We start from the raw sequence: 26,677 nt of genomic DNA on the forward strand, positions 1-26,677 counted from the left end.
TAAATAGAAGCTGCCAAAAACATAAACAAAGAGACCCAGGGAGAATGAGCCCAAGCTGGTTAGCTTTATTTTTTCTTCTTTTGCACAGGAATTCAAAATTCAAACACTGACTCTTGTTAGAACCCTCAAATACCACAGCCACAAGCAAAAAATCAGTGGAAAATGTAATGAAAACTTGTGTGAGAAGGTGATTTAAACATACAAGCAGTCACACACAGACACACACACATGCACACACACACACACACACACACACACACACACATATACACCCTAGCAATTATATCTTCAACTGAGCATTGCTCCTCCCAGCAGATACCAGCTGCTTGCAATTGCTCAAAACAATTCTGGAATCCCTTACCTGTAGCCTCAGGCATTTTTTGTAACATAACATTTCAAACATATATAAAAGTTTAAGACCTTAAAATGACACACACGTATTTCAAATATATAAATATAATTAGGAGAATAGTATAATAAGCCCCCACGTATCCATTACCCCACATTAACAATTATCAATGTGTGGCAAATCTGATTTCCTCTCTACCTCCATTCCTTTTCACCAATTGGACTAGCTTGAAGCAAATTCCAGAAGACATGTAACTTCATTCATAAATACTTTTATATGGATCGCTAAAAGTTGGGGACTCTTTTAAAAAAGATTTAAGATTAAACCATATGAATGATACGGTCATTTAAGTTGAAATGATGTTATATCAGCAGTTCTATATGCTTCAGCCTTATAACCACAATACCATTATCACATCTAAAAATTAAAGAAAATTCCTTAATTCTCTAATATAACCCAAATTCAGTTATGTCCAAATTTCACCGATGGTCCCATTGATGTTTTTTCTTAAACTAGTTTGTTTTAGTTGGGATACAAAAAATGTCCACACATTGTGTTTCATTTATCTTTTTCTTCAATTTCCTTCAATTTATAGATTTCCCATTTCCTCCTTCCCCCTTTTTATTTGTTGAAGAAACCTGTTTTTTTGTTCTGTAGAGTTTCCTTTTTTTTTTTTTTTTATGGATTTTGCTGATTATACACCTATGGTGTTGTTTAAAATGTGTCCCTGTGTTCTCTGTAAACTAGTAATTAGAACTGCAGGCTTACTGGGGTTTACATTCAGTTTGGGGGGTAAGAATGCATCATAAGTGATGATTTCCTTCCAGCTGCACACATCAGGGACCATATACTATCTGGTTATCTCTCGTTGCTGTGAGGTTACCATCAGCTGTGCCAACCCGATCCATCTCTTATAAAGTATCTTAGCTTCCCGTTGCTGATAATTATTACCTACATCAATTATTTTATTAGAAATGGCAAAACGGTAATATTCTCACATTTCAACATTTATTAGTTGGAATTCTTGTATAAAAAATGACTTTTGCTTGTTGCCCATTTGGTTTCCATGAAAAGGTGGAGTAAATGCCCTTTTCTTTCCCTTTGATGATTGGTTTTCTGTGCATTCCCTAGTTTCTTCAAAGGGGATCAATGGGGACGCCTGGGTGGTTCAGTGGTTGAGTGTCTGCCTTTGGGTCAGGTCAGATTCCTGGGATTGAGTCCCGCATCAGGCTCCCTGCAGGGAGCCTGCTTCTCCCTCTGCCTGTGTTTCTGCCTCTCTTTCTGTGCCTCTCATGAATAAATAAATAAAATCTTAAAAAAAAAACAAAAACAAAAACAAAGGGGATCAACAGTTATTCTTTAAAATATCATTATGAATTTATGGGTTTTTAGCATACTTGAGTGAGTTTTAATTCATGACATTTGTTATTATTATTTTGTGCATGTGCTCAAATTGTCCGTCTTTGACTAGTGAGAGCCCCTCAGGTTGCTTTCTGACTCCTTTTTGCACAACTGCACTAGTCTTTGATCGTCCTTGCTCTCTGGCATGACTCACTTTCTTAGGCTCAGCTTGTAGATTTCCTATGCTAGACTTGAAAATAGCCATTTTTCTAAGAAGCCCTGGTTTCTTTAATTGAAATATGATATTTAGAGACTACAGCCTGGGCACTTGGGATGCTCATGGCTACCAGGTTGGTTGTTGTGTATAGATCTTTTTTGTGGACAGAGCTAGGAGTTATTTATTTTCTTTTTTAAAGAGCTGGTATATTTGTGTTGATATTATCAATACAAAATTTTCAATTGTAGTGCTTTCCCTTAATTTTTAAATTTTCTATTTTTTCTTCGTTGTAGATTCTGAAAATCTTGGTTTCTAACAGAAACAAGATCCCCTTTCTTACATACTTTGTCCTATAATTCATCCAACAATGTAGTTACTGAAAATGTTTTAAGATTTTTGTGGGCTTTTTTTCGTCCTTAGTGTGTATCCCAAAGGGATGTATAATTGAGGTAGGAGGAGATGAGCAGACTCTCTGCTGAGCAGGCTGCCCAGCATAGGGCTGTATCCCAGGACCCTGAGATCATGACCTGAGCTGAAATCAACAGTCAGATGCTTAACCCACTAAGCCACCTGGGTGCCCCTAGATGACTGTTTTAAAGTCACTTGAAATAATTTCTTTCTGTGTGGTTAAGCCTTCAACTTGCAATATAGGTAGGTTCATTTGTTTCATTTTGCTTTTGTGGTAAATTTGTTTTTGTTTTTGTTTTTTTTTTTCATTTCAGTTTAATTTTGTCTGGCCTTATATTTGGGTAAAGAATTTACATGGTTCCAAAGGCAAATCTACAAAGAAGTTACATTTAAGAAGTCTAATTTTCATCTCTACCCCCTCTACTCTGTTTCCTTTGTCCTTCTATAGATACTCATTTTATTAGTTTTTTTGTTTATCTTTTCATTTAGAAAAGTATATAAACATACTATACCCTTTGTTCTGTACCTTTTCGCTTAACATATTCCAGAGATCATTTCAAAGCAGTATACAGATAAGCTCTTCATTCTTTTTTTTTAATTTTTAAAAAATATTTTATTTATTTATTCATGAGAGACACAGAGAGAGAGAGAGGCAGAGACACAGGCAGAGGGAGAAGCAGGCTCCATGCAGGGAGCCCGATGTGGGACTCAATCCCAGGACTCCAGGATCACACCCTGAGCCACAGGCAGACGGAGAAGCAGGCTCCATGCAGGGAGCCCGATGTGGGACTCAATCCCAGGACTCCAGGATCACACCCTGAGCCACAGGCAGACGGAGAAGCAGGCTCCATGCAGGGAGCCCGATGTGGGACTCAATCCCAGGACTCCAGGATCACACCCTGAGCCAAAGGCAGATGTTCAACCGCTGAGTCACCCAGGCGTCCCTCTTCATTCTTTTTTATAGCTACAATTGTGTGGTGCTCAATTGTGTGAATATGTCATGGTTTATTAAACCAGTCTCCTTGATGGCCATTGGGATTGTTTCTAGACTTTTGCTACACAAATATTTTTATCCTTATGTTTTTTCATTTTTGCTAGTGTTATCTTTAGGTAGATTCTTAAAACTGGGGGTAAGGGGGTTGGCCAAAGGCTGAATGCAAGTGTAGTTTTGCTCGATATTGCCAAATTCTCCTCCTCAGGTCTGTACATTTTGCATTTTCACCAGCAGTGATGACAACACTTGCTTTTCCACATCCTTGCCATCACAAGGGGACTTTGTGTCAAACTCAGGGGGGGCTTTGTCACTTTCACAGGTAAGACATTGGAGCTCAGTTGGTTTTACTCTGCATCTCTATGAGGAAGAGTGCTGTCTTTTTACATGATTGTGGGCACATTGCCTTTTTCCTCTTGTATATGATTTGTTCATATCTCTAGGGCTGTTCTTTTGATCATATTTAGTAGCTGCAAATCTTCATCTTTTGACATTGACTGAAATATTTTGAAAAGCAAAAAAAGTCCCTAAGTTATTTGGTAAATAAAATTGTTGGGTTTTTGCTATGAGGCAGAATAGCTGGGGGGCTGGCTGGGCCTCTCTCTCTTCTGGGACTGTCCAGGGGGCCTCTCTATATGGGGCTAGTTTGGGTTTCCTCATAGTATGGTGGCCTTCAGGGCAGTTGGGCTGTTTACGTAACTGCTCTGAGCTCCAGCACAGTCCCAGCTAAAAAGCAGAAACTGCATTGCCTCTTGGGACCTAGCCTTGGAATTAAGCAGTGTCACTTTTTTCCTGCATTCTTTTGGTTACAAGTGAGTCGCAAGCCTGCCTAGATTCAAAGGCAGGGAATTAGACCTCACCCCTGACGAGGGGATGGCAAGGTTCTAGAAGAGCATGGCAGTTTTAAGAACCATGAAGGGTCTGAGATTTTACTGGACTAGTTAGCCTATGAGTTTCTTGGAAGCTGGTGAGACACAAGACTCCTGGATCAGAAACAAAGGCACAGCAAGCCTCTCAAGTGTCAGCATGTTTGCATCTGATCCCCTTTCCCAAGTGTCACAGGGGCCAGGTGGACGCCTGCACATGAAGCAGACTGCATTATAGGTGATTTGCGTGCCCACTAATCTGCTGAAAGTCATCCCCCAAAGTGCGGTGTTGTAAATGCAGCCAGGGCTCCCTGTGAGCTCTCTGCAGCTTTCTTCAGCTCTGTTGATCTGGCTCATCTCCTCTGCCCACACTCTCCTCCCCAGTTTGGAAATTGGCTTTTCCCCTTGGTTTCACCACCCCCACTGCCAGGGACTTTCTCTTCTACCTCTGATTATGTCTTCTCTGCCTCCTCCTCCTTTCCTGGCCCCCTCCATCCTGGTTCTCCCTCACCCCCACCCTTGGAGATGCAACTCTTCACACCCTTCAGCCAGTAGACTTCCCTCATTCAGCCTTTGCTCATCCATTCTTCTGACTTCAGATATCCCCTGGTGGTGGCTCTGTGATTCTCTCCCCTGACTCCAGATCCTCATCTCCAGCTGCTTACCAGACATCTGACTACAGTGGGCCAGGTGCATCAAATTCACCTTGACCCAGGCCTGATTAAAGTCTTCTTTCATACATCAGCCCCTGCTGCTGTGTGTTCCCTCTCAGTTCGTCACAGTCCTCCTCTAGTTGGTCAGGTACAAAACTTTACAGTATTTTGCTTTCACTCCCATCTTTCTTTCTCTATCTCTCTGCACATCTAATGTGGTATCAAATCCCACAAACTGTCTCTGAAATGTCTCTTGTAATGAATCATTTCCATCTTTTCAACCCCAGGAATCCAACCCTAGCTCAGGACCTTGGGAATGTTCACCTTCCAATTGTCTCCCATTGACCTTTCTGGATGTGGGAGCATCTTGACAGCTAGGCAGGCATCCCCCTCCTCTCTCATTGCTCCCGCTTATCTCTCCCAAACCATAAGCTCAGTTTAATTTTAGGCATTTCTCAGATAGAGAATGATCCTTTATTCTTCTACTTTTCCTTCCTTTCTACAAATATTCTTCAGCACCCAGTGTGGGGTGGGCACTGTTTTAAATATTGTAGCGGTAGAGAAGATGGCCAAGACTCTGCTCTTGGAGCTTATATTCAGATTGGGGATAATGCTTATGGGCCAAGAAATAAATAAGCTAGATAATTTTAGACATTGGTGAGCACCATGGGAAAAAAAACTCCAAGATAATGAAACAGAGAGTAACCAGGATGAGGATGAGTTAACAGACTGAGTGGTTGGGGAAGGCCTCTATGAGAAGTGTATTTAAGTTAAATTGTGAATGAAAAGCAGGGATGGACTCATGAATGTGAGGGGCCAGAATGCTTTAGGAAGAGCCAGCAGCAAGTGCAAAGGCCCTGAGGCTGGAAGGAGCTTGACATGATTGAGGCACAGAATGAGGCCAAAGTGATGGGAGAGACCAGAGAGGGAGTGTGTGGGAGGAGAGGATCCATGTAGGGGGATGGAATATATAGGGACTATGGACAATGGGCAGGAGTTTGGGCTTCACTTGAGTGGTGGTGGGAAGGAGGGCTAGGCCTGCTGGAACTCGAAGCCTTTTACTTAGTTCTGATCTTTCTTTTCTCTGGTCATTCCTCATACTCCTGCCTGACCATAGATGTGATTCTGTCACTCTCCTGCCCCAAAACATTTTATGACCTCTGTTTCCTATTGGACAAATGATGACATTTTCAGCATGACATTCCAGGCCCTTGGATGTCTGGCCTGAACCTTCTGTCCCTACCAATTCCACATTCTTGAGTCCTTACTGTTTCCTAGGCCTGCCTTTCCTTTCTGTTCTGTCATTACAGTTTCCCCAGATGGAACATTTTACCTTCATACTTCCTCATCATGCAAGTCTAACCCAAAGGCCACTCATCCCCTCTGTAAAACCTCCCTAAGTTCTCCTCAGGTGGAACTAATCTCTGTTTCGCCATTGCCCCATTCTATTTTTTTGTCCTTTTTATCATTATTTCCATGGTTGCATAGTCAGCCTTGTGTACGTATGCACAGGCCCACCCTTCTGGTGGAATGAGGGCTTCTTGGGGATAAAAATCATGTCTTGCTCATCACCTGTCCCTTATGAAGCCTTGCATGAAATAGGAGCTCCATTAATATTTTCTGAGATTGATAAGATGGGCATGCACAATTTGTTATTCTATCTTGCCTTTGAAGAAAGTGATGGGCTGTTGCTTGGCTATAAAACTGTGAGATTTCAGGCATGGCTCTAAGTTGGGTGGTTGCCCAGATATGTAACTACATACTCCAATGACCACACCGTTGCTTTGCTGCATGATTGCATAGCTGTGTGACTGCATGGCTGCATAACTGTGTGGCTGTTTACCTGCATGAATTTACAGAAACATAGCTGTCTAATTCACAGTTTGCCTGGCTGCATGATATGGCTCCCTTTAAGACCCCAAATATGCTCTTGTATATTTCTAAACTATCTCTCTCTCCACCTAAGACACTGAGATCATGAGCACAAGGAGAATAAAGTGAAAGTAGAGTTACAAAGAAATTGTGTTGATCAGCAGAAGTTTACAGCTGAAATGGATCCAAACAGACCCTGAGGTTTTTATGAGATGGTCAAGACCTGGGAGCATAGGGCCTTCCTGACACCCCAACGTGTCAGCGGGATGCAGACTAGAATGTATTTTCTTACCTGTGATCTGCAAATTGGAGATTTACTTGTTTTTATATAACACTTATATATTTTACTTTCTTTGGGCCAGACACTATTCTAATCATTGAATACTTGTAGCAACCCAATGAGGTCATGTTACCCCCAACCCCTTGCAGGTGAATCCACATGGCACTTTCTTTATGACACACTTGTCTTAGAATAAAACACAACCTTAGAATGTTGTGGGGCAGACTGAATGGTGTAACATATGTCAAGGACTCAACTCTTGGTACATGCTCCATGAATACTAGCCATTGTTTATTATGGCTGTAACCCTGTCCCCCGTGCTTTTCCCAAGTACATTGGGAAGTTCAACTCCTTTTAGATGTTTAGGTCTAACTGTCATCCAATGAGGGCCTCTCTTGTTTGCTTTATGGGTATGGGACACAGATCTGTCTTGGGGAGAGGAGATCATCTTCACATAAGGTTTTTTAGGGACCCTTAATTTAAACCTCTGCCTTTTGTGTCCTGCTTGATTCTTAGAATCCCCTTGTTTCTATAACCACAGAAGCACTCATTTCTGCCTATCTGCTTCTGAAATGCTGCAGGGCTCCCCTTTGGTTGTTTTTGTTCCAGAGAGTGTGAGAACAAGAGAAAAGGGAGACAGATAAAAAAGGAGGCAGAAACAAAATTCGTCATTGAGAAGAGAGTAGGAGAGAGCCCTGCTTTCCCAGATTGCTTCTGCAGGCTTCACAGATACTTTCTATATTTCCAGGGACCTCCTTGAATCAGGGCTTGAAATGGAGAAGATATATGGATGGGTGGGGGTGGGAGGTGGGGAGGAAACACCTGAGGGCAAATACCATTTTCTGGAATGGGCATGTATACCGGTCAGGAGACTCCCATAGCCAGCATGGTGGGAAGAGGCAGGTAGTGATGTACTGTTATTCAAAAATACCTGGTTTTATTTCTTAAAAAACCTCCAGAGTGCGTAAATAAATATATTTGAATATATCTCTAGGTTGTTGAATTTGTTCAAACCCAATGAACACATTAACCATTAGTGAGGTACTTGTGCCTCTTTGAAAGCCTGGTAATAATCCTCTTAAAGGGAAATCATACCCTCTTAATCTCTTTTTTTGTGTGTAATGCTAAATACAGCATCTAAACTGGATTTATACTCTACGATGCCCAAAGTGACTTAGCTTGCCAGACACAAGGCACATTAGGGTGGTTAAAACTAAGTGGGCTCTGAAAATACATGTCTTAACAGTTAATTCTAATGATTAGTTCTTAAGACAAATTCAGAATCTCATTCTAGGAGTGATAATCCTTTTGAAATATAATCTTTTTGCCTTAATGAGTCACTTACCTACCCTATTTTGCCTCAAACGGTGCCCTAAGTATTTATTTAGTTACCTAGGTTTTAATTTTCTTTGGTCCAAGTTTGCTGTTGGGCTAATAATAGAAATAGATGCTATCAAGGGGCTGGAGACGAAGATGGATCAAATATCCATATCCTTCCAGTTAGAGGAATGACCTTACTTTTTGCCCTGTATGAATGAATGAATTTGTTTATTCAGCAATTACTTAGGGAGCACGTTCAAAGCCCTTAATATAGTCCTAGGCAGTCAGGAGATATCCACAAAGAGCCCTTGGTGGAGTTTACAGTCTAGTTCAATACTGTCCGATAGAATTTTCTGTGATGATGGAATGTTCTATATCTGCACTGTCTGATACCCTAGCTACGGCTCTGGATCACTTGAAATGGAGCTAGTGCAGCTGAATTTCTCATATTCTTTAATATTAACGTAAATGTACATAGCTCAGATGTAGCTAGTGGCTACCATATTGGACAAGGCCTGTAAAAGAGACAATACCTGATTCACACGATTCATTACAATTGTTGTAAATGCTATAGAGGAAAAGACAGGTACTATGGGCAGATGAAACTGGGAAACATAACCTAATCTATGGCTCGGCTGAGACTTTTTGAGATCTTGATTTTTTTTTTATTTTTTTATTTTTTATTTTTTTTTTTTTTTATGATAGGCACACAGTGAGAGAGAGAGGCAGAGACACAGGCAGAGGGAGAAGCAGGCTCCATGCACCGGGAACCCGATGTGGGATTCGATCCCGGGTCTCCAGGATCGCGCCCTGGGCCAAAGGCAGGCGCCAAACCGCTGCGCCACCCAGGGATCCCAGATCTTGATGTTTGTGTTAAAAACTGAGCTGCTTGGTATTCACTAGGTTGCAGTTTGTGTTAAAAACTGAGCTGCTTGGGATGCACTAGGTTGGGCAACATTTTTAGAAAAAGAGCATGCACAAAGGCCTTGGGGCAGGAAGAGCTTGGACCCTCTCCTGCCAGAGTGATTGAACCATCACGAAAGCAATGTATGAGAGGAGGCAGGAGAGGGGCTGGAAGGCAGGAAGTGTTGGGGGGTGAGGAGTGGAGAAGAGGTGCGACTGGATCAGATTAGGACCCATAGGCCACAGTAAGCATCATGGACGTTTTCCTAATAGTAGTGAGAAGCCCTGAGACGGAAAGTAACTTGATCCAATGATAATCTCTTTTGAATGTTAAATATTTTCTAGTTATACATATACAGACTTTAGAGTCAATTTCTACAAGGCTTGCTATGAACATTAACAAGTCCCCTGCTGGGCTTCCCAGTTTTCGATTCCCTCAAGGTAACTACTTCCGGTTCTTTCCGTTGATTCTCTTGGTTTTTTACTTCTATGTCTCTAAATAATATGCAAGTATTACTCTTTCTCAATGTTGCAATTTAAGACCTGGTCTACTGTTTACCCACAGGGAAGGTGAAGATGCCACTTTCACCCTCACCCCCACCACTCCCAATAGAGTTGTAACATGATTTGGTTAGATGGATGGTCAATGTTTGTATGAGAATGACTTTGTAAACACTATTTGCAGCTAAACCATATGATATATAGCAATTACTTCTCCTTTCACACAATATTTTATTTTTGCACTAAGAATTCTTTTAAAAATTGGAACTCATCACTAAATCATGTTAAACTATGCTCTGGTTATGTAAATCTCTTCTCAATGTGTTTAACCACATTAGGAATTCCATTGATTTTTTTTTTTTTTTTTATCTTTTTGAAGAAATTGCCCTTGGAGCTTTCTGACTTGTTCCAGTCTGGGATGCTTGCTTTCCAGGCTTGCTGCACAGCCCTTGGCTTAGTATCTCTCTTCACCATTAACCTGAGGATCCTTTTAGCCTCTTTCTTGTGTTGAATTAGTACCATATTTCCTGGACCCTGTGTCTTCCTCTTTTTCTTGATTGGTTATTTTATTTGCTCAAGGACATGCTCTAGTAGCTGCCTGCATGAGAGGTAACATTTTTGAGATTGTATTAAAAGAATTTATATATTTTTTTCTCTTTAACTGATAGTTTGGCTAGATGTAAGTCTGGTATGGAAATACCTTTAGAGGTCTGAGGGTATTACCTCATGTCTTCTAAGTTCCAGTGTTGCTGTTGAGAAAATTTCATAGTATGTCTTCTTCCCCTTCTTTTTGTCCTTGTGAGATCCCTTACATTTGTTTTCGTGGGGTTGGGCAGTGGAACAGAGCTAGGTGCAGTTACAATGATAAAATTCTTCTTTAAATTGGAATTCAATGAGCCTGTTTTATTTTGTTTTAAAAAACACCTTGGCTATAGTTTATAAAATGGATTTGGTGGCTCCTGGTCATTTTGTATTACATGAAGTACTATGTAGAATTTGTCCCCGCAGGAAGATATGTTCAAATCCTAATTTCCAGTGCTTGCGAATATCACCTTATTTGGGTACAGGATCTTTTCAAGTGTCATCAAGTTAAGATAAGGTGATACTGGGTTTAAGCAAGCCTTGATCCAATGACTGATATCCCTATCAGAAGAGGATATTTGGACACAGAGAGGAGAACACTATGTGAAGACAGAGGCAGAGATTGGAATGATGCATCTATGAGCCAAGAAATACCAAGGATTTCCAGGAACCACCTGGAAGCTAGGAGAGATGCATGGAACAAATTTTCTCTAGGGCCTCCAAAGGGAACCACCTCTGCCCACATTTTGATTTCAGACTTCCAGCCTCCAGAATTGTGAGAGAATACATTTCTGTTATTTTAAGCCACCCAGTTTTGTGGTATTTTGTTACAGCAGCCCTATGAAACTAATACGGGTGGGTATTAAATTATGTAATTTAGTGTTCTTAGAAATGGAAGGTGCTTGGAGAAACTTTGTTTTCTTAGAAATCGAATGTGCCTTCAGAAATGAAAGGTGATTTTCCCTGAAATAGGAATTTGTTCTTTATATCATTATTCTGTCAGTTTTGTTGAGTATTTGTCTTAATTTTTCTTGAACACTCTAAAAATTGTCATAGTGTAGTACACATCTGTATCTATCCTATTTTTCTGGCTAGCTTTTAAAATGCCTACCTGATTTCTTTGGAAAACCATCAGGTCAAACAGAGCCATCTAAAGCTTAGGAAAGCCAATCAGAAAAAAAGAGAAAGAGGGGCACCTGGGTGGCTCAGTGGTTGAGCATCTGCCTTTGGCTCAGGGTGTGATCCTGGGGTCCTGGGATCCAGTCCCACATCAGGCTCCCTGCAGAGAGCCTGCTTCTCCCTCTGCCTGTGTCTCTGCCTTCCTCTTTGTCTCTCATGAATAAATAAATAAAATCTTGAAAAAAGAAAAAAGAGAAAGAGTCCAAATATATCTCCATTCCTCTTGATCCAAGCACTGGATCTTCCAGCAACAAGGAACCTGGTGGGACTTTCTCCTCACCTGCTGCTGCCTCTTCCTCCTGAGAAGGAATCTAAGTTGGGTCTCCCAAATTCTCCCAAGCAATCCAGATTCTAGTACCCCCACATGGATTTTTCTAAGGATCTGATATTAGCTAATTCTGCCACCATGCCCAAGTCCCTTCCTGGTGGCCATTGCAAGGATTTTTTCAATTATCTTGGGAACATTCATTTTATTTTTTTATATGTTAATTCCAGTATAGTTAACATACAGTATTATATCAGTCTCAAGGTGTACAATATAGTAATTCAAAAGTTACATGCAACAGCCAGTAGTCATCACAAGTGCCCTCCTTAATCCCCACCGTCTATTTCACCCATCCCCCACGCACCTCCCCTCTGGTGACATCAGTTTGTTCTCTATAGTTAAGAGTCTGTTTTTTGGTTTGTCTCTTTTTTCCTTTGTTTATTTCTTTTGTTTCTTAAATTCCACATATGTGTGAAATCATACGGTATTTATCTTTCTCTTACTGACTTATTTTGCTGAGCATAATACTCTCTAGCTCCATCCATGTCGTTGCAAATGGCAATATTTCATTCTTTTTTATGGCTGAATAATATTCACTACCGGAATAATATTCCAATGGACATATATATGTTATATATATATATGAATATATATTAATATATATATATATCACAGCTTCTTTATCCATTCATCGATCAATGGACACTTTGGCTTCTTCCATATCTTGACTATTGTAAATAATGCTGCTATAAACATGGGGGAGCATGTTTCCCTTTGAATTAGTATTTTTGTATTTTGGGGGGAAATACCCAGCAGTGTGATTACTGGATCACAAGGTGGTTCTATTTTTAACATTTTGAGGAATCTCCATACCATTTTCACAGTGGCTGCACCAGTTTGCAATCCCGCCAACAGTGGGGGCACTCATTTTAAAGAACACATTAGTAAATGCTAAGCAACCGCAGGAACCCACGCAGAGCAGAGAGCAGCAACAAGGAGAGATGAGGAGAGATCTCACCAGCAGATTTTGGGCTCTCCCATCTCTGTTTACTTCTCAGATCAGAGTGAGGACCTGGCTGAAGTTAGGAAACCTGGGCAAGATGAGTTTCCCACCCCAAAATGAGATTTCACATGAGAGAAGAATTGACTTCATCAGTCCTAAGGCCAGTTTTCCACAAGCCAATTTGCCAGGTAGGAAATCCACTGAAGGTCTAAGGGCTTTCCCCCACTGGGGTCCTGCCTCAACTTTGCTGCAGCTGCTTTGTGTTGGAATGGTTAGTTTGGGATTGTTTTAAGTACAAATAACTGAACTCATTTTTGCTGTCTGCACTCCCTCTTTGGACTGCTGCTGTGTTCCTGTATACACTCCGACTCCTGCCCCTGCCCCTGTCTGCTCTCCTTCTGTGTAGGACCACGTATATTTCCAGCAAACTTTCCTAACTGCATTTAAAATTGTTATCTGATAATGCTAAGGGGATCCATCATTTGGCTTTCCCTCCACCCCCCAGTGAAAAGAATATTTGATCAACTAGCTTTTGGCAAATTGGTCTTTCAGTAAATTGATTTTGGGCGAATTATTTTTTTTTACAATATGACCCAGAGGCCATCTTTTGCTTTAGGAAGTCAGTAGAAGGTTGTGAGCATTAGGTGATTAGGTATCCTGAATTCTGTTCTGCTTGCTTCTTATGACTGAGGCAAATTTCCACATCACCTAGGCTCCAGATTACCTATAAAATGGGAATAATAATGCCAACTTCTTGGATGCAAAGATTAATTGACTTTAGAGATAACCAAAATAGATTTTTAAATATATATATATATATATATATATATATAATCTATTTAAGACTGTGCATCCTAAACTAGGTAAAGCTACCCCTTACAGCTCATAGTCATAAAACAAAAGCAACTTACAAAGGCGAGACCTACAAACTAGAAAGCCAGTATGTTGTGAATAATACCAGTAACATTGTAAATAATAGCATTAATTTAGCAGATAATTTTGTTTTGTAGAAAATGAGTTACACTGTTGATTTTAGTAGTAGAAAGATATGTTCATTTGTTTTTTATTTCACTTTTGTGCACTTGATGCCTTTAATTTAGGAGCACAGTACTCCATCAGATGAGTCATCATCATCATCACAATTATTTTTCATTTCAAACATGATGCCAGCTTTCATCATCCACTGTACTCCCTTCAAGTCAGTACTCCGAAGGATGGGAGTTGCGCACTACGTCTCCTTATGATAGGATGCCATCATTTCCAGCTCAGCACCCAGTATTACCTTGCGTTGATTGATTATTCAACTTTCCCACTCTCTCCTCTATTTAAATGACTTGGAAGACTTCATCTATGATATCATTTCCCTTTTATGTTCATAGTGCAGAGGTCTCATTTATACATTTTCTTTGCATTTCAAGACTATTAAGGGAGTTGGTGGCAATACAGCCTTAAAATCAATACCAACTGGGGCACCAGAATCATGGAATTCTAATACATCCATCTGGATGATCTTAAATATGCAAATTATAATTTTTTTTTCACAATTATCATCTAGATGGAAGCATGAGAATGTATTCTCAGTTCCCCTAGGAGTTTGCTGACCCCTCTACTTTTAGGCAAGTTGGCCAAAATATAGGAAAGTATCTGGCATGTAGAAGGTACTTGGTAAAGGGAAATTTTTATGAAATGTACATCAGAACCAGGGTGCCTGGGTAGATTACTTGGTTAATCTGCCTTCAGCTCAGGTCATGGTCCCAGGATTCAGAGATTGAGCCCCCCCATCAAGCTCCCTGCTCAGCAGAGAGCCTGCTTCTCCTTTTGCCCCTCCCTCATGTTCATGCTTGCCCTCTGTCTCTCTCTCTGAAATAAATAAATTAAATCTTAAAAATAAAAAAAGAAATTTACATCAGAACCATCCACCAAGGCCAGAGATCACCAACCTGTATTTTTAAGGTCAAATCAACTGGATTTCAATGACTCTATGTTCCAAAAGATTAATAAGTTATTAGGAAGAATATTCCTCAAATTAAACCGTGACAAAGTTGAATCTGAAGCTAAAGTAACCGGTAACAGTAGTTCCAGAAGTGAGTAAAGTAATCTGAGGAATACAAACGTAGTTATCATTCTTGCCCTACAATCTTACAGTTTTCAAAGTAACCAGGAGGCCCTTGAGAAATTTCTTTTAAAAACCTATCACATGGGGCACCTGGCTGGCTCAGTCAATGGAGAATGCAATTCCTGATCTTGGGATTATAAATTTGATGCCCACATTGGGTATAGAGATTACTTAAAAAAAATAAAACTCTTTAAAAAAAATAACCTTATCACATAAAAAGAAGGAAGGTGCTGTGAAGAGGATCATCAACTGTCCTTGTGGAGAATACTGGTCCCCCTTGTAGAGAACACTTGATCCATAAGAAATCCAGAGAATGAAAAATACTAAGTGCAGACACTGCACAGCTTTCAGGGGGTTGAAACTCCAGAAGCAGATATTAGTCTAACTAGTTTAACTAGACTCTGAAAGGGGGCTGGATCCTGAATCTACTCCTCCAGCCTTCTCCCCCAAGATGGACTTTTCTATTAGAAAGACTCAGTTTGGTCTACTTCCTGTGTGTCTCCTTTACTACTCACCCAGAACACTTTACCTCTGACAGTTCTGGTCACCAAATGTGTGGGCACTGATAGCAGTTTGGAAATAAAGACTTGTCTCTTTTGTGAGTTAAAAAAAAAAAAAAAAGCCCATTCTTGATGGCATAGTCTTCCTACCCTTGGAGCTTCAGGAAAGCCCTGCTTAGGAAGAGAACATTGTTGGATTAGGTTACTGGCATCCCATCTCCAAGAAATCATGGCCAGCCAGAGAAACTTAGATGCTTCTCATTGAAAAGACATTAGGACACTTTTATTGATAGAATGCCTGTTCCAGCATAGCTTTTACCACTTTGGGTACAAAGAATGTTTTATAATATCAAAAATGTCAGTATTATAATGTCTCAAACTTTCAGTATTCACTGATTGAGAAAAATTGACTCAAAAATTTGGCAAAGAGCTATTATGGATGCAGTAATGTTTTTAAATGGATTTTCTTCTTTGAGTCTGTATTTGGAAAGTAGCGGTTAACATGTGAGACACAGCGTTTATTCAACCTGTAGACCATGCTTAATATACTTTGAGTTTGCGGACTTTGCTGCAGTTCTTCCTGAGCAGGGGTCCCCAAACATGGCATGTGGCCCAGTACCCTGACCAAGTTATCATTGGCTTGTAGTAAGATGAGAAACAGAGCCAATGCGCGGAGCTCTTCGTAATCTCGCTCCAATGTTAGCCCACGAGGGCAGGGCCCACGTCTCTGTCTATGTCTACTACTGTATCCTCAGCCCTAGCACAGTGCCTGCCACACTGTCAGTGCTCAGTGGTTATTGAGTAAATGAAAAACATGTGTACAACTTCGAAGACAGCTCTTTATTTTGATATTGCTTTCTTAGTGTGATAGTATATAGTAGTTTGGTTTGTTTTCTAAGTTTTATGTGACAAAATAAAAAGTCTACAACCTCTGTTGTTTTCTCTATCAGTCAGGATTAGGTTTAGCTGTGAAGAAGAAACCGGAAGAGCTGTGTTTTGCAACAAGATAGATGTTTTTCCCTCCAGGACTAGTAGTGTGGCTCTAAGAGTTCTCAGGGCCTCAGGCTTCTTCTCCCTCACTGTTTTGCTGTGAGCTTACTGATCTGCTTGGGGGGACCTTTGGACTCATAGTCCAGGCGTGATGTCACCTTCCAGGATAGAGGAAGAGAAAGGGAATGACCTGCCTCCTGCCTTGAAGGAAACTTTCTGGTGTTGAATTACTGTGTTGTACACCTGAAATGAACATAGTATGTTATGTTAACTAACTGCAGTTAAAATAAGAACTTAAAAAAAAAAAAGGAAACCTTCTGGCAGCATCCAATATCACTTATATCTCATTGGCCAGAATTTAGTCATAGGACCACATCAAGCTGCAAAGGAAGATGGGAAATGACTTTTAGCTGATTGGCAACTCACAGACTAACAACCAAGATTCTGTGACTAGGGCAAAGCAGAGGCTTCCTTAGCAGTATGATCACTGTCACCCAGACTTTTTGGAATCATTTAGAAAACATGGGAACCACAGCTGAAGGAGGCTTCTCCCTCTGTCTATATTGCCTGGAATTATACAGGTTGCTCTCTACCCAGCAAAGCTCCCCCCTAAACACTGGAAAGCCCAGAGAGTTTTCTGTCTCTTTGCTTTGACTCAGTTCTTTATCTTTCTCACCTCTGGCTTCACCTTCTCTCGTTTCCACAACCCTCGATTTACTCATTTTCCTTTATTAACATAATTCTCCAATAGCATGAACTTCAGTGAAAGGCATAGTCATACTTGAATGAAAGCAAAACACGAAAAACTGAAAATGTGTGCAAATCAAATTGCTATAAAAGAATTATCATTTTCTTGCTTACTTACATTCCAGTTTCAGGGTTGTTTTGTCATCATTTCTGAAAAATATCCTTTTTTGGCAGTGGTTTCTTTTTTTTTTTTTTTTTTTTTTTTTATTTATGATAGTCACACACACACAGAGAGAGAGAGAGAGAGAGAGAGAGAGAGAGAGAGAGAGAGGCAGAGACATAGGCAGAGGGAGAAGCAGGCTCCATGCACCGGGAGCCCGACGTGGGGTTCGATCCGGGGTCTCCAGGATCACGCCCTGGGCCAAAGGCAGGCGCCAAACCGCTGCGCCACCCAGGGATCCCTTGGCAGTGGTTTCTGACCCGATTCCTCTCTTTCCTAGTTATACTGAGGAGAGGAATTCATGTGTAAATCTATTACTTTCTAAGAGTCTCAGAAATCACCACCCTCACACAAATACACTGACTCCAACAATTTGGAAATTGTACCTTGAAACCTTTTGATTTTATCACTCATATTGACAGCACAGGAGTTGAATACTAAAGTAAGATTAGCTCCTTTGGATGCTAGGAAACTGCCTTTGGGTACCCTTTGTCCAGCTGGGCCCAATTTATTAGGCTGTGGACCTGGAGCACAGAGTGCACCCCCCAGTCAGGCTTTTGAGAGGAGGCTTTGGTGGGAAGGCCTGCCTTGGCCATGCCGAGCACACTGCTAAGAGTCATTTATTCACTGAACTAAACTTACTTGTACCAGTCCCTATATATGTCATCCTCTCAATTACTAGTTGCAGTTTGTAGGTCATGAAACGGGGGCTTAAGGGCACCTGGGTGGCTCAGTCAGTTGAGCATCCAACTCTTCGTTCATGAGATCAAGCCCCACCTCAGGCTCTGTACTCAGCAGGAGTCTGCTTGGATACTCTCTCTCCCTCTGCTCCTTCCCCTGTTTTGCTCTCTAAATAAATAAACAAACAAACAAACAAATAAATAAATAAATCTAAAAAAATGATAGAAAGCAACTTGCCCAAGATCACACAGCCCGTGGAGACAGATTCAAACCAAGCCTGCTTTCCTCTAAAACCCTTCCTTGAGGCCTTAAGAGTCTCTTTTAGAGAATTCATGGGCCAGTAGAATTTAAAAAAAATTGTAACTTAAGAAATGATGTGTATGTGTACATGTTGATATAGAGTAGCTAATTTTTTCTTTTGCCATGGGGGCATGAAAAAGACCCTGTCATTAATTATCATTACCATTTTGTTGGGAAAAATATCTCTCTGTCTCTCTCCTCTTTCTCATACACACATACATAAACACACACACACAGAAAACATTTCTAAATTAATTCAACAAATATTTATTGAGCATCTATTATGGGGCCAGACACTGTTCTAGGCACTGAAGAATAGGGTAGTAACAAAATAAGCAAAAATTTCTCCCTCGTGCTTAAATACTAAGTAAGGCATGATATAACTAAAAAAAAAGAAAAGAAAAGAACACATAGTATATTAGAAATAAGTGCAACAGGGGAAAAATAAGGCAGAGAAGAGGGATACAACTGTGTGGGGGAGGAATGCCCACTACATTATGTCATTTTTCTCACTGTACCACACACTGGGGACCTCGCCTCTAGGACCTGACATGTGGAACCTCCTACCCTGTGCTGCCCTAGCGCCGTAGAAGTGGAGATGGGAGGCAGTGGTGAGGGCGGTTCCAACTCTGCTTCCGGTTCATTTCCCCCCAGCCTTTTTTAATCATGGGTTTCCAATTCCTCAGTTATTGATTAGCTGAGGTTTTGTCTTGCCTAAGACATGATTCAGGAAGTTTTTCATTATGCCTCAGAGCAAATCAATATTTCCAAGAAAGAACTATGAATCAAAAACCTTTACTTTTTTGAGGACAGAGGTTCTGGGGCCTTGTCCCGCCCTTCTACTGTGCTACCTTCCCTTTGCTAGACGGGCTGAGTCTGAGCCTTGTGAGTACCCATGTATTCTCCCCATGTGTTTCCAGCTTCCTGTGGGAAGAAAATTTATGCAAAATATCCTTTCATGTTCATGTTAGGAAGGTTTTCCTTTGGGTTTTGTTGTTGAAGTGTACGTTCAAAGGTTTTTCTCAAACTCTAGGTATAAGATGGTGGAGGTGTTTAGATCTCAGCAGTTCAGTTTCTCTCTATAGCCACCTCATCCCATGCAGTGTTGCTCACCTTCTCAGCAGACTGTGTTCCTCTAGAACCTGAGTTTCTGTCTTTTTTCTCTGAGTACAGTTGTTCCAAATTCTCATGAAGTGAGTAGGGCAACATGGCACCTAGAATCGCAGAGCCCAGAGTTCTAATCCTAGCTCTGCCTCTGACTAGGTTGTTACCTTGGGAAAGTGACTTGAACTTTCTGAACCCTGGTTTTCTCAACTGTTGTACTGAGACAATAACAGTATCTACCTCATAGAGTTGTTGTGAGTATTAAATGAGAGCAGGCACTCTAACTAAAATGTACTGAGAATATATTATGTGCCACACACTAGTCTAAGTGCTTTGTGTGCTTTGCCTAGGAGAATTCTCCATGAACTCCTTCTAAGAGGAGGCATTATTGTCTCCATTTTACAGAAGATGGAGCTGATTGTAGGAAAGTTTTTTTTTCATAATTGGAGCATTTTTATTTTATGTACAATGAGTCAGCATTAAGGTAGGTATCTTGGATGACCCATTCAAGGAAGTTCACTTAATCCAACTTAATGAAGCCTATATCCTTGGCTACTGACAGAAACACTGGCGGCACATATTGAGGCCGTATTTCTGGATCAGACCATGCAGGTTTGAACAGATGCGGCAAGAACAAGAGCCCTGGCCAAACTTCCTCCAATGGCTCCAGTAGAGCTGCTGGTGACCCATCTTGCTCTTTCAGATGCAAGGAGGCAAAAGCTGCAGGGAAGTTAAATAGTTTTCTCAAGGTTACTCTGTGTTCCTCAAACAAAGAGTGATGGTTTTCATTAATACAGTCTCTGGTGAAGGAATTAGGAACCATCTGGTCTATGCTTGTCTTCAGAGCTCAGCCTGGAGCTGTTACTTAATAGGGTAATTTGACTAATGACAAAGGAATATATCAAGGCATGTTTCTCAAAATGTTAAAAACTGAATTCTCATACAAATAGCGAGCAGGTGTCACTATCTAACTCATTAATGAGGGTCGTAGGAGGATGATAAAGCCCAGTCAAAAGAGAAGATGAGGGTGTGGTTATTGAAAAGGCAACATGAGGGCTCCTTGTGGTGATGGTGATGAAACTATTCGTATCTTTTTTTTTTTTAAGATCTTATTTATTTATTCACAAGAAACACGAGAGAGGCAGAGACATAGGCAGAGGGAGAAGCAGGCTCCATGGAGGGAGCCCGATGTGGGACTCGATCCCAGGACTCCAGAATCACTCCCTGAACCGAAGGCAGACGCTCAACCGCTGTCACTCAGGCGTCCCAGAAACTACTCTGTATCTTGACTGTGGTAGTGGTTACAAGGTCCAACACATGCGATGAAACTGTACAGGACTAAATACAAATACATAAAGGAGTCCAAGTAAAATTTGAGAAATCTGAATAAGGTGGGTAGATTGTATCAATGTTGATATCCTAGATATGATCTTGTACTGTAGTTCTGGAGGAAACCGTTAAAGGACATACAGATCTCTGCATATTATTGCTTACAACTCATCTCAAATAAAAGGTTAAAGACAAAACGAAATAAATAGCTCCGAAAAAAGAGAATATGAGAAACTGTTTTTTTTTTTTAAATAGGCTGTGGAAAGAAGGAAAGTTGAGATAAGATTGCTAAATTAAATATAAAACTCATTATATTTTATGGGGCAAAAAAAGAAACCCCAGAGACTTTGGGTTTATCCTCTCTAGTAGATAGACAAGAAACTCATCACAAATGATCAGTTCATAGAATTGTAATATACTTGGGTCACAGTGAAATGTGTGAACAGAGTTGTACACACTAGAGCAGGATTTCTCAATCTCAGCACTATTGACATTTTGGGTCTGAAAATTCTGTTGTGGGAAGCTACCCCATGCATTGTAGGATGTTTAGTGGCATTCCTAGCCTCTATCCACTAGATGCCAATAGCTTCTCCCCAGTCAATAACCAAAATGTCTCCAGATGTCTTTGGGGTGGTGGTGGTGGTGGTGGTGGTGGTATAAGGTCATCCTGGCTGAGAACCACTATGCTAGGCTCTAAGGGCCCATAGAACCAGAAGACCTTTAAGTGAACTTGTTAGGAAGTGCTCCTTGCATGACATAAATCATCTTTTGGCATTATTCCCAAGTTTTGGATAATTGTTCACAAACAAAACCACCAATTACAGGGCCATTGTGCTGGACAGAAGCATAGGAGTCCTAGACATTTAGCACAAAAAGAGCCATGGAGATTCACTAGGCTTGGTCCAACCTCCTCATTTTACAGCTGGGGAATGTGAGTGGAGATGGCTTCCCAAAAGGCAAAGAGCTAGTTTGTGGCAGAGTATGTTCAGTTAAACCCTCTCTTGTTCCAAAGTGGATTTGAGGCAGTTGTGATGGAGTCATTAATTTTTTTTGAGCACCGATTATGTGTCAGGTACTGTACTAGACTCCAGGCTTGGATGATGACTAACACTTGAGTTCCTGTCCTCAGAGTATGGAGGTCTTACCAGGGAGATGGGGCTGTGGGCAAATCATTACTGTGAGACTTGGAAGTGGTATTGAGGTAGGTGGGGGCTGGCAGAGAGTCACAATGTCCTTAGGGTCTCGGGGCTTAGGGACGTCTAATGAGGCCTACACTTCAAAGATCCTGATCAAGGAGTTGTGGTCAGATCCTCCACAGGAACCCAAAGTTATTGCTCCTGGCCCCGGGGGAACGTGAGGTCTGGCAGTGATCTGCCCACAAGGCTGCCCTGGGCCAGGTTCTGGGATAACTGGGAGCCAGAAAAGAATGCTGAGAGAGGGGATGCAGAAATGGGACCCGTGAAGAACAAAGGAGAGCAGGGAACAGGTTTACAGCAAAGAGAGGAAGCCAAAGGTAGGACAGGGTGGGCTAGTGGGAGGAAGGCCATCCCTGGATGGAAGCGGGGACAGCTGGAGGCCAGGAGGATGCAAATGCGGTCAAAGCACAGCGTTCAGGGCGCGGCGATGGCTGGTTGCTCCTGCCCATGGTGGGCCCGCAGGGAGCTGCCTACACAGGAATCTGAATCTGGGAGCCTCGTGCTGCTGCACCAGGGCCCACACGGCGAGCACAGGAGGAAACTGCCTCTGGAACCGCGCCTTGGATGCTAAGCTCCGAACGAGAACCTGGTGAGGAGGGGGCCCGGGGCTGGCAGGGGGGCTGCTTCCGAGGTATTTTACACGCAGAGCATCAGCCTCTCACATTGTAGCCGCTAAAGGAAGGAGGCTCCACCTTCAGCCCTTGCCTCCTTCCTCGCTGATCACTGCAGGGTCAGCGAGAGGTAAAGTGGGAAATAGGCACCCGTGGGGGGGTTTCAGGAAGGGCTCAGATGGAACAGGGAAGCGCGAGGGGTGCAAGGTAAGGCGCTGCCTGGAAGTTCTCTGGCGTGCAGCAAGCTTTCCTGGATGAGAATTCTTTCCACAAAGAAGGAAAATATGCTGAGGTGGAATTGCAGGGATTTTTTTTTTTTTTTTGGAATTGCAGGGATTATATGAAGGTAAAGATAGCACCGCAGGGCACCTGGGTGGCTCAGGCGGTTAAGCGTCTGCCTTCGGCTCAGGTCCTGGGATCAAGTCCCACATCTTTTCCCTCTTCTTCTGCCTCTTTCTTCCTCTGTCACTCATGAATAAACAAATATAATCTTAAAAAAAAAAAGTACGGCAAATGAGTCAAGACAGAGATTTTCACATCCCCAGATTTTTATTGGTCCAACTTCTTTAGGCTCTGGCTGACCAAGCATCTATGTAATGGTTTTTCTACTTTCCTTTCCTTTCTGGATGCTCAGAGTAGAAAACCCTGATAAGCCTCAGTAACCACATCCCCCAAAACAAAGCTTAATAGGGGAAAAGGGGGAAGAGAGTTGGTTTTCCTATCCTTGGGATAGAAGGTTTAGGCTCCCCTGTAAGGGTCCCTCCCTGTCTTACGGAAGTGGGTTGATTATGCTGTGGGGGTGGAAAAGGCAGGAATCAGTCGGTGGGAAGTTGTCATTTTAGAGCATTAACCTTTGCAAAATTTTCCTGAGTGGGTCAGGCCGTGTCATGGGAGTTGTATGAGTGGTTTGTGGTAACTCCCTGCTGCTAACTAATAAAATTCCCACGTGCTGTGGCTAAATGGTATCTATCCATCTTAGGGTATATTGATTTCCCAGGACCTAAAGGCCACAGCTACTGTGGATTTGGACCTAATAGCCATAACAGAATAAATGAGAATTTGGTTCATAGTAGCTAATACAAATACTAACATTTCTTGGCACTTCCTATGGGCCAATTCAAGCACACTGTATGGATTATTTCATTGGATTCTCACAGCCATACTATGAAGTAGGTGCTATCATATACTCATTTCATAGATGAGAAAACGGTTAACAAGATAAGCAAGTTGCTGGAAGGTCCTGCAGAGTAACTGAAAGAGCCAAAATTCAGACCCTTTAGGAATGGTGGTCTCAAAAACAAACAAACAAACAAACAAGCAAAGAGGAATGGTCTCTCTGCTGCTTGGAAGGTCACATTGCTCTCATGCTTTGTCCCATTGCTGTGAGGCGTGGCCCACCAGACCAGGATGAAGCTTGTTCGGACACTGCTCTGTGCTGCTGTGCACTGGGGAGAGGGCCCGCTTGGTATTGGGTTAACCTGGGACTTTGCAACAAAGGGAAGCTGAGAACCTCCAAAAACCTATGCTATAAAATAAACGCTGTTTGCTAAACATGAATACCTGTGACCATACTTCATATACTTGCTGAATTTTGCAGTGTTATTCTGGGGCCGACTCCTGATTCCTCCTCACAAAGATTTGGGGTGAGGCACTGTTTCTTCCAGAGGCTTTTCTCCTTGCATCCTCCTCATTTTGCATCCTTTGCAATCTCCTATCCCACTTTGGTTTGCCACAGAACTGATTACCATTCAATAATTCCACGTTTCTTCATCTGCAATCGCCAAACATCTACACTGCAACCACATTTTTCCGAGGCTGTTTTGTGAGGCTCCAGTCAGCTCCCTTCCCAGTATGCTATTGTTTAGATCCACGAAATGCTAGAACATTTGACTATTTATACTCACCTTTGAGGTGAACTCTGCAAAGTGCCGCTTCATCCACTGTTATGCCCACATGGTTTTTCCTGTTCTTTACCTCATTCTGTGCTGTAAAGGGGGATAGTGACACTCAGTGGGTGATTATGTATGAGCCACCAAGGCTTTTAAGAGCACAAATTTGCCATCAGAAAATCAATGATATCTAGTAGGACTGAAATGTGAATCTGGGGAAGAGGCACTGGACAGTGATACAAGGACCAGGTGATCCATACCTTGGAGAACCCCTCTGGCCCAGGTGTCACCAGGCACCTTTCTCTGCAACAGGCAGACATGTAGGCTTGAGTACAGCTGCCACAGAATTGCCAGCAGTTCTTTTCCAACTCAGAGGTTGGGATGACTGACTATGCAGCCCCACCACCCTTACTCCTTATTGCCCCACTGGGAAGGCATCTAATTACCCAAATTGGTCCAAGGCATTGAAAGTCACAGTTGTCACTGGATTGGCTATGTTTGCAAAACAGGATGGGAAAACCCTTGCGATACCAGGTATATTTGTTTCCTGTTACTGTTGTAAGAAAGCACCACAAATGTAACGGCTTAAGCATAATTTATTCTCTTCCTGTTCCGGAATTTAGAAGCCTGACCTCTCACTGGGCTAAGGTGTCAGCAGGACTGTGCTCCTCCCTGGATGCTCTAGGGGAAAATTAATTCCTTGCCCTTCCCAGCTTCTAGAGGCTGCCCACATTTCTTGGTTTATGGTCTTTTCCTCCATCTTCAATGCCTGTGACATTACACCTCTTTCATAGTCCCATCACCCTTTGCTTCTTGCTCTTCTGCCTCCCTCTTCCACTTTTTTTTAAAGATTTATTAATTTGTTTATTCATGATAGACAGAGAGAGAGAGAGAGAGAGAGAGAGAGAGAGGCAGAGACACAGGCAGTGGGAGAAGCAGGCTCCATGTCGGGAGCCCACGTGGGACTTGATCCCAGGTCTCCAGGATCACACCCTGGGCTGAAGGCGGCGCTAAACCGCTGAACCACCCAGGGATCCTCTCCCTCTTCCACTTTTAAGGACTCTCGTGATTATACTGGACCCCCTTGGATAATCCAGGATCGTCTATTCTAAAGGTCAGTTTAAAATAGCTGCCTTAATTGGATTAGCAACCGTAATTCCGAATGCCAAGTAACTTAATGTATCACAGGTTCTGGGGATTAAAAGTGGGCCTCCTGGGGGGCTCTTGGGCATTATTCTGCATGTCATGCCATGTCCGTAGTCAGAGATGTGGTCAAACAGAGCTGCAGAGGAAGCGGTCTGCCCTTTAGCAAGTGCCTACTAGGTGTCAGGCAGTAACCTCGGTGCTTTATACATTATCTCATTTAGTTTCCCAACATTCAGCCCTTCATTTTCAAGTGAGAAAATACTGGCTCTGAGAGGTTTGCGGTTTGTCCAAAGTCCATAGCTGGCGACTGTGCAATTCTGTCTGTATGTCCTCCAGTCCGCGCTGTATCATGTCTCCCTTTGCTTCCTCCCACATAGGCCCAGAAGCTTCCAAATGTATGTGAGCGCATGCGCGCATGCGTGTGTGTGTGGCTCAAGGCCAAACACCCCGTAAGAAGTCACCTTCTGAACTTGAAGCTGAAGAGAATCAACTTCAAATAGTTTAGAGCAGGGGTGCCTGTGTGGCTCAGTGGTTGAGCATCTGCTTTTGGCTCAGGTTGCAATCCCAGGGTCCTGGGATCGAGTTCCGCATCGGGCTCCCCACAGGGAGCCTGCTTCTCCCTCTGTCTGTGTCTCTGCCTCTCTGTGTGTCTCTCATTAATAAATAAATAAAACCTTTAAAAAAATAGGTGAGAGCAGCTGCCAGAGGTAGTGACTCATCCGAGAGGACTTGTTGGCTCTCTAGCTGCTGATGACAGAGGCCCATCGGGGGCCGGCTCAGGAGACCCATATGGGCTAAAGCACTGAGAGCGGTCATTGACTCAGCTGGTCTGTAACTCGCCTGATGCAGGGGTACCTCTGGAGTATGATCAAGGGCGAGACTGAGTCCTAAGAATGTCTCCGCTGTTTATCCAGCCCTCTGTGAAGGCACAAGGGTCACGATGGAGGCTAGAACAGTCTTCGTGGCGGTGGCTTCACCACTCCCAAGCCTGGTGCAACAGCCCCTAAACCTCTAACTCCTTGTGCTCTGATTCTGTCCTCACCAGACAGCCTTCGGCCCGATGTGCTCTCTTGCAGCAGATCAGCTCTCTGGCACAACCAGGATTCTATACTTCGGCCCGGCCCAGGTTACTGCACGTGGATCATTTGACTCCATCCCTGCTGGCCTCTTCTCTTGTT

The 26,677-nt window shown here is 42.4% G+C and overlaps 1 protein-coding gene and 1 pseudogene across 1 annotated transcript in view; one reads left to right on the forward strand and one right to left on the reverse strand.

The window, feature by feature from the left end:
- The window catches only part of BAALC (BAALC binder of MAP3K1 and KLF4), an 81,794-nt gene that overhangs the window by 14,398 nt on the left and 40,719 nt on the right, over positions 1 to 26,677 (forward strand). The window lies entirely within an intron of this gene.
- LOC129495650 (40S ribosomal protein S29-like) lies at positions 19,849 to 20,018 on the reverse strand (annotated as a pseudogene).

The sequence above is a fragment of the Nyctereutes procyonoides genome, unplaced genomic scaffold (assembly GCF_905146905.1).
Source record: "Nyctereutes procyonoides isolate TBG_1078 unplaced genomic scaffold, NYPRO_anot_genome, whole genome shotgun sequence".
Taxonomy (NCBI): Eukaryota; Metazoa; Chordata; class Mammalia; order Carnivora; family Canidae; genus Nyctereutes; species Nyctereutes procyonoides.